A 6,068-nucleotide genomic window follows, 5' to 3' on the forward strand; every position below is an offset into this window, starting at 1 on the left:
TATTAGTTGTCATTAGTTCTGATAACTTTTAATAAAAAAGATTTTACTATAAATATTTAATTAATTTTCAATTCATCTAAGGTTCTTCACACTTTTAATATAACTAGTTTGACCGCACGTGCCTCATACGTATAACTTTTGATTATTTAAAATTGAAGATTTTGTCTATTGCGAATGTTTTTAATGACGTGCAAAAGGTTCAAATCACTTCTCCAAAATCTTTCATACTTTAATATAATAATGTAAACATAACTTATATTTTATTGTAAACACATATATATTTTACTATCAGAAGTTTAAGTGTTTAATGGATCGTCACTTTTTCTCTCGTTATGCTGTATCTTTTTTTTTTGTTTCTAGAGATTAAGAGAGGCGCATCGATTTGAACAATATTTGTAGTGCGTTATTTTTTATTTATTTTCTCTATATTTAAATTTTTTTATTATTTTAAAGTTAAATTCTTAGAAAATCTTTTATTACTTACTTAAAACTTTTAGAAATTTGATATTTATTATATTTTTCTTATTTTAAGGCTTTCATATTTCTTTCTAGATTATTAGATCTTCTTAAAATCAACTTTAGTTGATTTATAATTTTAAACTAATGAAAAAGATATTAATTGTCATTAATTATGATGATGACTTCTAATAAAAAAAGGTTTTACTATAAATATTTGGTTAATTTTCAACTCTTAAATATTAGAAAAATAGTGAAAAAGACAATTTAATCTAAAGCTGAGATCGAAATTCTAAAATTTAGAATTTGTTCAAATAAGGATAATTTCAGTAACCAAAATTTATTAGGACAAAAATTTAATTAGAATTTTATTTGGTATAAATAAAAGTTTAAATACCTATCATAGGTTTTTTTTGAGAAGAAAAAGCTTTAAAAAAGAAAAACTCATGGGACTTTTTCTCTTTTAAAATTGTAAAAGAAAAACTCATGGGACTTTTTCTCTTTTAAAATTGTGTCCTTTTTAAAAGGAATTAATTCCTACTATCCATCTTTTCTTTTAGGTGTCCTAAATTTTTTCCTAATATTTAGGAATAATAAATTTTCTACTATTTATATATGCTAAAAGAAACCTTCCGACATATATATTTTAGAAGTCTACATTAATTAGATTTTATCATATATTCTTCCAATACCATATAGTAGTATTCTTCCCATATATTTTAGGAATTGGTATTATAAATATAATGATACAATAATTGTAGAAAAAATGTGAAAAATAATTTTGTCTAAAGCAGAGTATTTTAATAAAGGGTGAAAAGTTCATTTTACTTTTCTAAGCATCTTCACACTTTTAATATATTATAGATTATAGATTATAGATATAAATAGATTATAGATATAGATATAGATATAGATAAACATAAATTATATATTATAGATATAGATATAGATAAATATAGATATAGATATACATAAAAATAATTTTAATTATGTATAAATAATATAATTTTCACCGAAGAAGGTTTGGAAACCACATGATCCAAGAATAGCTCCCCCTTGCTTAATAGGTTATCATTTGTCTCGATGAAATACAAATTTTATCTACAGTGTAATGCTTGCCAAATTTATTCGGACTGATGTATCTAGTAAGTAAAAAATGAAATATAACATATTCTTATTTTCTTCTAATTGTCTTATAAATTTTTTAGACGCCACTTGGTTGGAACTTAATGGGTATGTTGTTGTCCTATAATTGATTCATATTCCTCCAGTTGAGAAGATGAACTTATTTTATCACTGATAAAAGTTTTCTTACACTCACCAAAATAATATTAAATAAATTCTAATTTAATCCGACTTTTAAATGTTCACATAGAAATTGAGATAATGGAACCTTTGGGAATGTGGAACTAGCCATCATCCAATCCTTTATATTCGCAGTCTCAATAACAACTCTTGAAATGGTTTATATGAATTTTCTGATGAGAACCAAATCGATCGACATAAATTGGGAACAAACGAGATTATCTAAACAATAAATAACTGAATTGTTCTTGAACAGTTGTCTCTAAGAGATCTAATGGAACTCTTGTGAACTCAGAAGAAAAGAGAATTGTTATTGATTTACTTGAGAGAATTGTGCCTAATGATTACTATGGAGAATCCAACAAATTATACAGTGATCCTAACCAAATTTGGGGTTTCAGTCCAAAAGTCAGTTATAACTAACTCCTGAACAGCTGGCAGTAGGTCACATGACTTGCATGTGTCTAATCTTTAGGCAAAAATTGAATTACAAAAGTAGCTAACTGAAATGCTAAAATAGGATTACATCAAATACCCTCCCCTTAAGACAATCCTTGTCCTCAAGGATTGAAGTGAGGGAACTTCAATAGGAAAGAGTCATAGTCCTCCCAGGTGTTGTCTTCCTCAGCAGTATTGAACCATTTGATCAAAAGTTGAGTTGCAGTTGTGCCATGTTTCTGAACAATTCTTTTGTCCAACACCCTCTCAGGCACCAGAAGCACATAATCAGAATCATAATGAACAATGGGAAGGGTGGTTGGAGAAAGATGGCAACCAATTTTTTTCTTTAGCTGCGACACATGAAATGTAGGATGAAGTTTAGTGCCAAAGTGTATGCAACCATGCCAAGCTTAGCTATAATTTCAAAGGTCCAAAGAACTTAGCAGATAGTTTTCGGAAGGAATGAGATCCCAAGGAAACCTGCCTATAGGGTTGGAGCTTCATATAAACCCAATCACCAATCTCATAACACCTGTCAAACCTCTTCTTGTCAGACTGGACTTTCATCCTGTATTGAGCTTTCAGTAGGTTAGACTTCAGCAACCTTAGTGTAGCTTCTCCAGCACTCAAGATTCTATCAACTGCATCAAGTTGGGAATCCAGCATCATGTAGGGAAGTAGGGGAGATGGTTTCTGACCATACACAATTTCATAAGAGGTCATTAGAGTAGATGAGTGGAAGGTGGTGTTGTACCACTATTCAGCTAGTGGTAACCACTGTGTCCACCTCTTGGGTTTCTCAAAAGTTATGCACCTGAGGTAACACTCCAGAAACCTATTCACTATCTCAGTCTGTCCATCAATTTGGGGGTGGTAGGCGGTAGAGGTTAAGAGGGAAACTTTCTGTAGTTTGAAAAGCTCCTGCCAAAATCTGCTGGTGAAAATATACAATAGACCTGGGAATTCCATACAATTTAAACACCTCATTCATGAATAGTTAGGCTACATCTAGTGCAGTTTAAGGATGTTTAAGGGAAAGAAAATATGTAGTCTTGCTCAACCTATCCACCACCACAAAAATTACTTCTTTTCCCACAGCCTTGGGTAACCCTTCAATGAAGTCCATTGAGATATATTACCATTGTAACACCCCGTATTTTTGTGCTAGAATTCTAACCATTGTTCTTACATGTATAAGACCTAATACAAATGATTCCTATGTGAATATAAGTTTCATGATCTTTATCCTAGTGTGTGAAGTGAATTAGAGGTGAAAAATGTTCATAGGAATCACTTAGAACAAAGTTGAGCTAAGAACCTTTGATTGGTATTTGATTCTACAAGGGTCTGCTTTGAACGTGTATAACTTTTGATGTACGTGGAATTTTTCATCTCAAGACCCACCAAATTGTAGATAAACGAATTATCTTCCCAACGATACCAATTTTTCCATAATCCAACGCCCGAGCTAAAAGTTATGGCTTTGCAAAGGGGTGTGCATCATCTAACAATCGCAAACGTTCACTGGAAAGGGTTTGCCATAGGGAGTGCGACACAAACCTTAAAGTTTTCCATAGGGAGTGCAACGCAAACCTTAAAGTTTGCCATAGCTTGTGCGACACAAACCCTATGGTACAACGACCTAGATATTTTATTTTTGAGTTATTCCGAGGGCAACTAAGTCATCTGACACCTCTTAAACGTCCCTAAACATAACTACATGATATTTATAGATCCTAAACACATTTTAACCCTATTAACATCATAATATCATCATCTAAGAACTCAAGAGGAGAAAAACAACTGGGGTTACACAATCAAGCTTGAAGGTCCAATCTTTCAACATTTTTGTCGCCATTAAGGTATCTGGGGTTATGAAAAGGGTTTATTCCACCCTTGTTATTCCACCCTTGTTACCAAAGCTTGATTTTAAGTTGAATTTTGCATAAATTGAAGTTAGGGATCATACCCCATTCTTATTATTTTTAGTTTAGGTAATTATCATGTTATTTAAGCCTTCAATTGCAAGAGATTTACATATATCTATATTTGAAATCATGAGATTCATATTATGAGTTACATTCCACTATCTTAATTGAGACTATTGACAACTTTTAAGATGATTATTGAGCATGAAGTTTAAATATGTTTATTGACGCATTAAAGCTTGCTATTTTGAGCCACAAGTACAAGTGATGAGTTTATAAGGAGATTATGATCTCAAGTTCTATTGATAAGTTTTGAAAAGTGCTTTAAAAGTAAAGATGGATCTTTTGATCCCAAGCTAAGATTATGAAATTCACATTATTCAAACTGTTTACGATTTAAAGTAAAGAGAAGCATAATTGGTTTTCATTACAAACACTTATACTATTTTAAAGTGGATTTCCTACAGAATGAGCATATAAGTAAGGAAGTAGTATTTAACACCAAGCGGGAAGTGTGGATTTAGCGCATCCTATTTCCCCAGAACTACGAGCCAACGTAGGTATAAATTTAGATTATTCCCATTTCTATATGGATGACAGATACAGATGTGATCACTTAGCTCAGGTTATACTCCTTGGCAAGAGTATGACACCTCTCCCCAACGTGAGGTTTTTCCCTTCGAGGAACAAGACGTTGGACTCCATGATAGCTCACATGGTTTATGTTGGTCAGAAGAACCTCCCTAATAGAAAAGAATAACAGAAATACTTTTAGAAACTAAGTGTAAAGGCTCACGATTTTATTCAGATATTGTTTTACACAAGACATTAGCTATGAGATTTTTTGCTTTTAGTTTACAGATGATAAAGGTGAGTCCTTTTACACTTAGCCTGCATGATTTGAAATCAGAATTACTTTAGTCCTACTTATTCCACCACTAGAAAGACTAAAGATACAACTTTTATTACTAAGCGCTATGACTCACAAAGATTACCTATGCTTTAACATACTCATGTTTTAATATTTCAGAGTATATGTTTTATTCGAGCCAAAGTGAGTTATTTACACTTAGCATACATTCTTGGTAAGTTTTTTTAAATATTGCATTACTTTTTAACTTATGCATTCACCCCCACATGGTCAGTACATTCCAAAAGTACTGATCCACATATACGTCTATGAGCTACATTGTTTAATAATGTAGGTACCAGTTCTGTTGTAGTCCATATATCACGATCAAAATAGTTGCAAATTTCATGCAGCAGATGATGAATCCTCCTATTTCATGGACTTTAGTTAGATTCTATTCATGTACTTTATTTTCTTACTCATATGTATTGATTAATGGTAGTTGGAGTCGCGTCCCAGCTATCTATAGTCAGTATAGTAGAGGCTTCATAGACGGTCAGTATAGTTGATGTATTCAGTTTCAGTTTGTTTTGTATAAGCAGAGTTGTATTCATCTTAATGTAGCTTTGTATTGATCAAGTTTAGAAAAGATTTATTTTTTGCATTTTCTTTGGATTTATATGTTTTATCTAGTTACTCATGAGTTATGCCAGTATAAGGGTTATCTTGGGATCATTTGTGGTCCTAAGAACCACGTAACGACTAGGGAGTAATCTCAGATCATTACATCCATACTCTCCCAGGAACAGGGAGTGGCTGTAGGACCCCTGGATAGGCTACATTTTCCTCTTTACACCTCTGACACACATCACGTTGCTTGACAAAGTTGTAAACATCCCATTTTATCCCTTTTTGATAGAATTCTTGCTTCAACCTTTGCAGTGTAGCTTTAATTTTAGAGTGACCACCAATAAAACTAGTGTGGTAGAAAGTCATCAACTTGTGTGTCAAAGTTGTATCAGAACCAACCATCACCTTGCCCTTTCTACTAAGAATGCCGGCATTGTACTCAAGGTAAGGATGAGGGC

The 6,068-nt window shown here is 32.2% G+C and overlaps 1 long non-coding RNA gene across 2 annotated transcripts in view; it reads left to right on the top strand.

Annotated features, from left to right (window-relative positions):
- Nucleotides 1-5,644, top strand: part of LOC107854022 — a 25,434-nt gene extending 19,790 nt beyond the window's left edge. For both annotated transcript variants that reach the window (XR_001669917.2, XR_001669920.2), the window contains 2 exons: nucleotides 5,161-5,215; nucleotides 5,336-5,644. This is a non-coding gene — a long non-coding RNA (uncharacterized LOC107854022). The remainder of the gene's footprint in view (nucleotides 1-5,160; nucleotides 5,216-5,335) is intronic.
- The last annotated feature ends 424 nt before the right edge of the window (nucleotides 5,645-6,068 follow it).

Source organism: Capsicum annuum, chromosome 9 (genome assembly GCF_002878395.1).
Source record: "Capsicum annuum cultivar UCD-10X-F1 chromosome 9, UCD10Xv1.1, whole genome shotgun sequence".
Lineage (NCBI taxonomy): Eukaryota > Viridiplantae > Streptophyta > Magnoliopsida > Solanales > Solanaceae > Capsicum > Capsicum annuum.